The 12,468-nt window shown below is 38.8% G+C and overlaps 1 pseudogene; it reads right to left on the bottom strand.

Annotated features, from left to right (window-relative positions):
- Positions 1 to 651: 651 nt before the first annotated feature.
- LOC124045352 lies at positions 652 to 4,656 on the bottom strand (annotated as a pseudogene).
- Between the last annotated feature and the right edge of the window lie 7,812 nt (positions 4,657 to 12,468).

Below are 12,468 nucleotides of genomic sequence, written 5' to 3'. Positions count from 1 at the left end.
TCTAGATGGATTAAAACAGTCTACTCTAGATGGTTGAAAACAGTCTACTCTAGATGGTTTAAAACAGTCTACTCTAGATGGTTGAAAACAGTCTACTCTAGATGGTTGAAAACAGTCTACTCTAGATGGTTTAAAACAGTCTACCCTAGATGGATTAAAACAGTGGTGTAACACCCCTTATATGATCGATTGTTTTCTTAAATAAAAAGCGTTGCAAGTGCATCAACATACAAAATATTATCGTGGTGTAAAAAGAAACATAACATTTAAAACTCCATAGAAATAAATTAATATAATTGTTTGTATATATATATACGCATATATATATATATATATATATATATATATATATATATATATAATTGTTTGTATATATATATATATATATATATATATATATATATATATATATATATATATATATACACATACATATATACGCATATATACGCATATATATATATATATATATATATATATATATATATATACACATACATATGTATATATATACACATATATATGTGTATATATATTTATATGTATATATATATGAATATATATAAATATATATATATATATATATATATATATATATATATATATATATATATATATATATATATATATATATATATATATATAGTTGGGCACTTGTGCTTTCTTCTCTGTGCAGTAATTTGGTTTTCGTTTTGAAAGGAGCCAGGTTAGAAGATAATGTGTACTGTAACTAGAAAACGTTTAGATTATTCGCAACTGGGGATGAAGTTATTGATAAAGCGTGTCAACCTATTCAGTTTCTTCTTTCAGTCAACTCACTGTCATAGGTAGCAGAGCATCAGTCCATGTTCTAAAGTCTATTGGTTCTGTTCTATTGTGCTCCAGTGAAAAGTTTTATGGAATGTTGGTCTCCTTCCAGAAAGGAAGTTCCAGAGTTGTGGAACCTGGGAATTTTAGAACCTTTCACATGTTCTGTTCCGAGCATTGCCTGTCATTCGTGGTCAGAACAGATCAGATCCGAGCATTGCCTGTCATTCGTGGTCAGAACAGATCAGATCCGAGCATTGCCTGTCATTCGTGGTCAGAACAGATCAGTTCCGAAAGCACCTCGCCTTCCTTTTATTCTCCTTATATATGAAAATAAATATTCTGTCTTTCTCTTATCAGCCATTCAGTTGTCACAGAACTCGTCCTCTCTGTCTGTCTGCCCCCTACCTCTTGCCATATCTCTTTTCCAGATACTGCCTCACATCCTTCAGGTTGTAGAAGAAGGGTCCTTTCCCACCCAGGTAGGCAATCTTCCTTCTCTGCACGATGCACACCCTCTCGTAGGACACGCCGTAGGCTACGTTAGCATTGTTGTCCATGCAGTCAGCCACCAACTGGCACTGAGGCGGAAGGCTGAAGGCCTCAGTCAGTTTCATGGCCGCCACCACCCTCTCCTCCAGCGACCGGTGCTTCCTAACCTCGAAGGAGCATGGGCCCATGGTGGGTGCCACCCAGCCGTCTGAGGGGTGCGCCTCGTCGATGTAGACCAGCAGAAAGTCAGCCACGTTAGAGAACTCCTCCACCAGCCGCCGGAAGGCGGGCAGGTGGCTGATGAATGGGGGTCAGGTGGCCGAACCGAAGTTCACCACAAGAGGGCGCTCTGATGACTCGAAGTCCAGCAGGCGGCACTCGTCTCCAGGATGACGGGCCGTGGTGGTGGTCACACTGCTCCTCCGCCGAACGCCATGGTTACCACCGCTACCAGGAACCTTCACCACTTTGGAGTTGGGTGCCTCACTGCCAAGTTTTACCTACATGGGGATAGAGAGGGGAGGAGAGGAGTGAGAGGAGGGAAGGAGGGTAGGAGAGGAGGGAGAGGAAGGAGGGGAGGGAGGAAGAGATAAAGAGAGGTTGGTTATCAGCTGGTCATCTTGAGCTGTACCGTCTTTCTGAAAGAAAAGAGAAGCTTGGTGTCGCCAGTCAATCAAGACACAATAATATAAACACTACAGGTGGTTGGTGGCACCTGCATTGGATATAATTTATTATTGATGTGAATCACACTGCTGCTCTCTCAAGTAGGTATTTCATTCACCTCCTATAAAGCCGTTCACATCCATTCTGTACATCTGTCAAAATGCCTGTAGACGTAAGAGGATCTGTGTAAGTACCCACATGTCTTCCTGGTGTGATGCCTGGTGTCTGGCTGGCACTGACACACTGGTCTCTGTTTGGTTTGGGAGTTAAAATGTAACTTTTAGGACAAGCCAGACCTCTGAACTTCTGAGTAACAGAGGGGTGAATGGCCCTCATGGTTTTGACTGTCTGGGGACCAAAGTTCATCACGTTTTAGATCTGATAACCTACATTTTGAATTTGATATTAAAGTTCAACGTTTAAAGGAGAGGACATGGGCTCAGATGACCAGACAAGAAGAAGTCAGTGATGCAGATGTATAACTGTCCTGTTCAAATGAACGACTGACCTTCTAAAAACGATACAGTGCTTTTTGAAAGGTTGAGATTAACAGAGAACTATGCCTATAACCGTTGCGATAATTGTATGCTGATGCATACCAACTTTTCCAGGTGATGCCACTCGGACACTTTTAGAGGACACTATTTCGCTAGTCTTGCATACACAAGAGTAAAATGATCCGTGAATATGTCCATGAGAGATTACTATCATATTGGAACATTGCCCAATACCTGTGGGTCTGTTGAACAGTTATACCCACCACACAAGTTGCTCCAACTCACAGTATAAGCACAAACTCTCGCTTCAGTGTAGCCAGCAGTGTTAACATACATGGTTCATTACCTGTTTGTATGCGTCCAGCAGAATGCTGTTTATATGACAGTATACCATTGTTCATTACCTGTTTGTAAGGTCCAGCAGAATGCTGTTTAGATGACAGTATACCATTGTTCATTACCTATTTGTAAGGTCCAGCAGAATGCTGTTTAGATGACAGTATACCATTGTTCATTACCTGTTTGTAAGGTCCAGCAGAATGCTGTTTAGATGACAGTATACCATTGTTCATTACCTGTTTGTAAGGTCCAGCAGAATGCTGTTTATATGACAGTATACCATTGTTCATTACCTGTTTGTAAGGTCCAGCAGAATGCTGTTTAGATGACAGTATACCATTGTTCATTACCTGTTTGTAAGGTCCAGCAGAATGCTGTTTAGATGACAGTATACCATTGTTCATTACCTGTTTGTAAGGTCCAGCAGAATGCTGTTTAGATGACAGTATACCATTGTTCATTACCTGTTTGTAAGGTCCAGCAGAATGCTGTTTATATGACAGTATACCATTGTTCATTACCTGTTTGTAAGGTCCAGCAGAATGCTGTTTAGATGACAGTATACCATTGTTCATTACCTGTTTGTAAGGTCCAGCAGAATGCTGTTTAGATGATAGTATACCATTGTTCATTACCTGTTTGTAAGGTCCAGCAGAATGCTGTTTAGATGACAGTATACCATTGTTCATTACCTGTTTGTAAGGTCCAGCAGAATGCTGTTTATATGACAGTATACCATTGTTCATTACCTGTTTGTAAGGTCCAGCAGAATGCTGTTTATATGACACTATACCATTGTTCATTACCTGTTTGTAAGGTCCAGCAGAATGCTGTTTAGATGACAGTATACCATTGTTCATTACCTGTTTGTAAGGTCCAGCAGAATGCTGTTTATATGACAGTATACCATTGTTCATTACCTGTTTGTAAGGTCCAGCAGAATGCTGTTTAGATGACAGTATACCATTGTTCATTACCTGTTTGTAAGGTCCAGCAGAATGCTGTTTATATGACAGTATACCATTGTTCATTACCTGTTTGTAAGGTCCAGCAGAATGCTGTTTAGATGACAGTATACCATTGTTCATTACCTGTTTGTAAGGTCCAGCAGAATGCTGTTTAGATGACAGTATACCATTGTTCATTACCTGTTTGTAAGGTCCAGCAGAATGCTGTTTATATGACAGTATGACATTGTTCATTACCTGTTTGTATGCGTCCAGCAGAAAGCTGTTCCATATGGAACGGAGCCCCGCCGAGGTCAGCATGCGCTGCCACTCTCCCCCGCCGCCGCCAGGGCAGCTCAGCAACGACACCACGCGCTTCACCAGCACCACCGAGTCGTAGAGCGCGAGGAACAGGCAGTTGGAGAAGAAACCCGGCAGGATCTGGAGGGTGACCAGCAGGTCCACGCTGGCAGCGCCCATTTGTTTAGGCTTCTGTCCCCGGACTAGACCGATGATGCGTCTCGGTTTTAGCTGCTTTCCAAGAACATGCCGCGAAGACAGGTGCTCCTCTGCTGTTCCCCGCTCACTGTCTGACACTGTCAAACACTAAATATGTCTCTGTCCCCTCTCTCGAAGGTGCAAGGTCTTTATGCTACTGCTCGCATTTCAACGGAGTGCGCTCTGACTTGATTTGGAGCACATAAATTAATTGTCACCCGGGATATAAAAAAAAAGAAGCAAGAGGGCTCAAGGAGCGTATTCGAGGGTTGTGCGCTGCGCTCCGCTTGTGCCAAAAGTTGTATCTAGCTGGCTTTGTAATTGCTTGTGTGCTCCAACGAGTTAGCCCTCTCGGCTGTAAATCTTTTTATACCGTAAATTATTCGCCTCGGTGATAGAGCTCCAGGCGTATCTTGTTGTAAGATCATGACGTCAGACCGAGTGCTACCCCCTCGCGCTTCTCGGTAATATAACGCATGGAAACGGAGAAGGGTGGCCAACCCTACAAGGAACTTTAGAAATGTATGTGAAAATACAAAATACAGTACAACGTGGTTAATAACAAAAAAAATAAAAAATCATAAAAAGTAACAAAGATTAAAAACAATACATTTCTAGACTAAATTAAATTAAGATAGACCAAATAAATACCAGTAAAATGCATGTGCAGTTTTGATTTTTTTTTAATACTTATTTTTTCGCAAGCCCTTTCATACGTCCTATTCAATAAAATATGAAACCACTAAAACAACCATTTGATCTTGTTTTATTGACTGCCGTTGTATTTGACATCTCATCTCATTCTCAGCTATCTTATCAAACGAAAAGAGTGGACAAAATTGAAAGCAAACTTGTACCCTGTGTTTTTCTAGGAAAGAGTAAATCAGGGGCCCGGGTGGAATGAACAACGCCTCTCTCTCCCCCTTCAGCTGACACAAATGAACTCCTCTTGCCAAGCGCAGTGAGCCCACCAGGAAAATAAAGATGATTAGTGATGATTAGTAATTAGTCATTGTCATAGTCGCTGGACATCTGCCATGTGGGATATTCAGACCTTTTATGAACTCATTATACAGCCACCCCTCATGATCACTCACTGCTTTAGACTATTGAAAAGCACCCCGGGGTGCTTAGTCTAAAACACCATCCAGAACCCCTACAAGCCATTACGGGCACAGGGTAAGATTCGCCCACCTCTGGTCTCAAGTGATGTCCCCAAAGTCCTTTCCTTATCTCCATTCCTTCTTCTACACGGATCTGAGAGGACTTTCCTTGTGTTTCGGACTTCAGATGACTGGAAGGAGACGAGAGTGAGAGGGGGGATAATTGAGGTACGACCCAGCCAGCTTAATGCTTCGTATCCTCAGTCTTCCATACATCCTGCCTAATCGCTTCCCCTGCAGAAGCTTTATACCTGGTACTGTATACAGAACGCCTGTTCCTCTAGGCCATAAAGAACGTCCATGGGGTACTTACAGGATGTAATGTCATGGCCACAGGAGGTTGGTGGCACCTTAATTGGGGAGAATGGGCTCGTGTTAATGACTTGAGCAGAATCTGTGGAATGGTATCAAATACATCAAACACCTGGTTTACATGGTTTCCAGGTGTTCAATGTCATTCCATCTTCTCCGTTCCGGTCATTATTATAAGCCCATTCTCCCTACACTGGTCATGACCGTTATTATAAGCCCATTCTCACTACACTGGTCATGACCGTTATTATAAGCCCATTCTCCCTACACTGGTCATGACCGTTATTATAAGCCCATTCTCCCTACACTGGTCATGATCGTTATTATAAGCCCATTCTCCCTACACTGGTCATGACCGTTATTATAAGCCCATTCTCCCTACACTGGTCATGACCGTTATTATAAGCCCATTCTCCCTACACTGGTCATGACCGTTATTATAAGCCCATTCTCCCTACACTGGTCATGACCGTTATTATAAGCCCATTCTCACTACACTGGTCATGACCGTTATTATAAGCCCATTCTCCCTACACTGGTCATGACCGTTATTATAAGCCCATTCTCCCTACACTGGTCATGATCGTTATTATAAGCCCATTCTCCCTACACTGGTCATGACCGTTATTATAAGCCCATTCTCACTACACTGGTCATGACCGTTATTATAAGCCCATTCTCCCTACACTGGTCATGATCGTTATTATAAGCCCATTCTCCCTACACTGGTCATGACCGTTATTATAAGCCCATTCTCCCTACACTGGTCATGACCGTTATTATAAGCCCATTCTCACTACACTGGTCATGACCGTTATTATAAGCCCATTCTCCCTACACTGGTCATGACCGTTATTTAAGCCATAAGCTTTGTTTTTTAAATGCCATTTATCCACGTGAGGGCACAGTCACCTTACAAAGGCTTAGGAGCAATAGATTGTTTCTTATGTCCAAAGAGGTGACACAATTGCCAAACATTTCAGTTTGGCAACAGTATTACCTTAAATCATAGCAGGGTGACAGATTGTTAAAATCTATAGAGGTGACATCTTGTTAAACACCTAGGTCAACCTTTATCTCGGATTGTCCCATATAGAGGCTCTATAGATGATCATACTGTCTGTTGATAAGCAAATGTTTGCTAAGGTTACGGTTAAGGTTTAGAATAAGGGTTAGGGTTAGGTTTAACTTTAGGATTAGGATAAATGTTAAGGGTTAATGTTAGGGTTGTGTTTAGGATTGGGATAAGAGTTAAGTGTTAAGGTTAAGGTTAGGGTTAGAGCTACAGTTAGAGTTAGTGGAAAGTTAGTTGAAATGTTGTATACCTAACGGTATAGTATAACGGTATACCTAACGGTATAGTATAACGGTATAGTATAACGGTATAGTATAACGGTATAGCATAACGGTATAGCATAACGGTATAGTATAACGGTATACCTAACGGTACCTAACGGTATACCTAACGGTATAGTATAACGGTATAGTATAACGGTATAGTATAACGGTATACCTAACGGTATAGTATAACGGTATACCTAACGGTATAGTATAACGGTATAGTATAACGGTATAGCATAACGGTATAGCATAACGGTATAGTATAACGGTATAGTATAACGGTATAGTATAACAGTATAGTATAACGGTATACCTAACGGTATAGTATAACGGTATAGTATAACGGTATAGCATAATGGTATAGTATAACGGTATAGTATAACGGTATACCTAACGGTATAGTATAACGGTATAGCATAACGGTATAGCATAACGGTATAGTATAACGGTATAGCATAACGGTATAGTATAACGGTATAGTATAACGGTATAGTATAACGGTATAGCATAACGGTATAGTATAACGGTATACCTAACGGTATAGTATAACGGTATAGCATAACGGTATAGCATAACGGTATAGTATAACGGTATACCTAACGGTATAGCATAACGGTATAGCATAACGGTATAGTATAACGGTATAGTATAACGGTATACCTAACGGTATAGTATAACGGTATAGCATAACGGTATAGCATAACGGTATAGTATAACGGTATACCTAACGGTATAGTATAACGGTATACCTAACGGTATAGTATAACGGTATAGTATAACGGTATACCTAACGGTATAGTATAACGGTATAGTATAACGGTATAGCATAACGGTATAGCATAACGGTATAGTATAACGGTATAGCATAACGGTATAGCATAACGGTATAGCATAACGGTATAGCATAACGGTATAGCATAACGGTATAGCATAACGGTATAGTATAACGGTATACCTAACGGTATAGCATAACGGTATAGTATAACGGTATACCTAACGGTATAGTATAACGGTATAGTATAACGGTATAGCATAACGGTATAGCATAACGGTATAGTATAACGGTATACCTAACGGTATAGTATAACGGTATAGCATAACGGTATAGCATAACGGTATAGTATAACGGTATACCTAACGGTATAGCATAACGGTATAGTATAACGGTATAGCATAACGGTATAGCATAACGGTATAGCATAACGGTATAGCATAACGGTATAGCATAACGGTATAGTATAACGGTATACATAACGGTATAGCATAACGGTATAGTATAACGGTATAGTATAACGGTATAGCATAACGGTATAGCATAACGGTATAGTATAACGGTATAGCATAACGGTATAGCATAACGGTATAGCATAACGGTATAGCATAACGGTATAGCATAACGGTATAGTATAACGGTATACCTAACGGTATAGCATAACGGTATAGTATAACGGTATACCTAACGGTATAGTATAACGGTATAGTATAACGGTATAGCATAACGGTATAGCATAACGGTATAGTATAACGGTATACCTAACGGTATAGTAGAACGGTATAGCATAACGGTATAGCATAACGGTATAGTATAACGGTATACCTAACGGTATAGCATAACGGTATAGTATAACGGTATAGCATAACAGTATAGCATAACGGTATAGCATAACGGTATAGCATAACGGTATAGCATAACGGTATAGTATAACGGTATACATAACGGTATAGCATAACGGTATAGTATAACGGTATAGTATAACGGTATAGCATAACGGTATAGCATAACGGTATACCTAACGGTATAGCATAACGGTATAGCATAACGGTATAGTATAACGGTATACCTAACGGTATAGCATAACGGTATAGTATAACGGTATAGTATAACGGTATACCTAACGGTATAGTATAACGGTATACCTAACGGTATAGTATAACGGTATAGCATAACGGTATAGCATAACGGTATAGTATAACGGTATAGCATAACGGTATAGCATAACGGTATAGTATAACGGTATAGCATAACGGTATAGTATAACGGTATAGTATAACGGTATACCTAACGGTATAGTATAACGGTATACCTAACGGTATAGTATAACGGTATAGTATAACGGTATAGCATAACGGTATAGTATAACGGTATAGCATAACGGTATAGCATAACGGTATAGCATAACGGTATAGTATAACGGTATAACTAACGGTATAGTATAACGGTATAGCATAACGGTATAGCATAACGGTATAGCATAACGGTATACATAACGGTATAGCATAACGGTATAGCATAACGGTATAGTATAACGGTATAGTATAATGGTATAGTATAACGGTATACCTAACGGTATAGCATAACGGTATAGCATAACGGTATAGTATAACGGTATAGCATAACGGTATAGTATAACGGTATAGTATAACGGTATACCTAACGGTATAGTATAACGGTATAGCATAACGGTATAGCATAACGGTATAGCATAACGGTATAGTATAACGGTATACCTAACGGTATAGTATAACGGTATAGCATAACGGTATAGTATAACGGTATAGCATAACGTATAGCATAACGGTATAGCATAACGGTATAGCATAACGGTATAGTATAACGGTATAGTATAACGGTATAGTATAACGGTATAGTATAACGGTATACCTAACGGTATAGTATAACGGTATAGTATAACGGTATAGCATAACGGTATAGTATAACGGTATAGTATAACGGTATACCTAACGGTATAGTATAACGGTATAGCATAACGGTATAGCATAACGGTATAGCATAACGGTATAGTATAACGGTATAGTATAACGGTATAGTATAACGGTATACCTAACGGTATAGTATAACGGTATAGCATAACGGTATAGCATAACGGTATAGCATAACAGTATAGTATAACGGTATAGCATAACGGTATAGCATAACGGTATAGTATAACGGTATAGTATAACGGTATACCTAACGGTATAGTATAACGGTATAGCATAACAGTATAGCATAACGGTATAGCATAACGGTATAGTATAACGGTATACCTAACGGTATAGTATAACGGTATAGCATAACGGTATAGCATAACGGTATAGCATAACGGTATAGTATAACGGTATACCTAACGGTATAGTATAACGGTATAGCATAACGGTATAGTATAACGGTATAGCATAACGTATAGCATAACGGTATAGCATAACGGTATAGCATAACGGTATAGTATAACGGTATAGTATAACGGTATAGTATAACGGTATAGTATAACGGTATACCTAACGGTATAGTATAACGGTATAGTATAACGGTATAGCATAACGGTATAGTATAACGGTATAGTATAACGGTATACCTAACGGTATAGTATAACGGTATAGCATAACGGTATAGCATAACGGTATAGCATAACGGTATAGTATAACGGTATAGTATAACGGTATAGTATAACGGTATACCTAACGGTATAGTATAACGGTATAGCATAACGGTATAGCATAACGGTATAGCATAACAGTATAGTATAACGGTATAGCATAACGGTATAGCATAACGGTATAGTATAACGGTATAGTATAACGGTATACCTAACGGTATAGTATAACGGTATAGCATAACGGTATAGCATAACGGTATAGCATAACGGTATAGTATAACGGTATACCTAACGGTATAGTATAACGGTATAGCATAACGGTATAGCATAACGGTATAGCATAACGGTATAGTATAACGGTATACCTAACGGTATAGTATAACGGTATAGCATAACGGTATAGTATAACGGTATAGCATAACGTATAGCATAACGGTATAGCATAACGGTATAGCATAACGGTATAGCATAACGGTATAGTATAACGGTATAGTATAACGGTATAGTATAACGGTATACCTAACGGTATAGTATAACGGTATAGCATAACGGTATAGCATAACGGTATAGTATAACGGTATACCTAACGGTATAGTATAACGGTATACCTAACGGTATAGTATAACGGTATAGCATAACGGTATAGCATAACGGTATAGTATGACGGTATACCTAACGGTATAGTATAACGGTATAGCATAACGGTATACCTAACGGTATAGTATAACGGTATAGTATAACGGTATAGCATAACGTATAGCATAACGGTATAGCATAACGGTATACCTAACGGTATAGTATAACGTATAGCATAACGGTATACCTAACGGTATAGTATAACGGTATAGCATAACGATATAGCATAACGGTATAGTATAACAGTATAGCATAACGGTATACATAACGGTATAGAATAACGGTATAGCATAACGGTATAGCATAACGGTATACATAACGGTATAGCATAACGGTATAGCATAACGGTATAGCATAACGGTATAGTATAACGGTATACATAACGGTATAGCATAACGGTATAGCATAACGGTATAGTATAACGGTATAGTATAACGGTATAGTATAACGGTATACCTAACGGTATAGCATAACGGTATAGCATAACGGTATAGTATAATGGTATAGCATAACGGTATAGTATAACGGTATAGTATAACGGTATACCTAACGGTATAGTATAACGGTATAGCATAACGGTATAGCATAACGGTATAGCATAACGGTATAGTATAACGGTATACCTAACGGTATAGTATAACGGTATAGCATAACGGTATAGTATAACGGTATAGCATAACGTATAGCATAACGGTATAGCATAACGGTATAGCATAACGGTATAGCATAACGGTATAGCATAACGGTATAGTATAACGGTATAGTATAACGGTATAGTATAACGGTATAGTATAACGGTATACCTAACGGTATAGTATAACGGTATAGCATAACGGTATAGCATAACGGTATAGCATAACGGTATAGCATAACGGTATAGTATAACGGTATAGTATAACGGTATAGTATAACGGTATACCTAACGGTATAGTATAACGGTATAGCATAACGGTATAGCATAACGGTATAGCATAACAGTATAGTATAACGGTATAGCATAACGGTATAGCATAACGGTATAGTATAACGGTATAGTATAACGGTATACCTAACGGTATAGTATAACGGTATAGCATAACGGTATAGCATAACGGTATAGCATAACGATATAGCATAACGGTATAGTATAACGGTATAGCATAACGGTATAGCATAACGGTATAGTATAACGGTATAGCATAACGGTATACATAACGGTATAGCAGTTATAGTATAACGGTATACCTAATGGTATAGTATAACGGTATAGCATAACGGTATAGTATAACGGTATAGTATAACGGTATAGTATAACGGTATAGCAGTTATAGTATAACGGTATACCTAACGGTATAGTATAACGGTATAGTATAACGGTATAGCATAACGGTATAGTATAACGGTATAGCATAAC

The sequence above is a fragment of the Oncorhynchus gorbuscha genome, linkage group LG10, assembly GCF_021184085.1.
Source record: "Oncorhynchus gorbuscha isolate QuinsamMale2020 ecotype Even-year linkage group LG10, OgorEven_v1.0, whole genome shotgun sequence".
In the NCBI taxonomy this organism is placed as follows: Eukaryota; Metazoa; Chordata; class Actinopteri; order Salmoniformes; family Salmonidae; genus Oncorhynchus; species Oncorhynchus gorbuscha.
Note: the sequence above shows the minus strand (reverse complement) of the source record. Positions and strands in the feature narration are given on the sequence as shown.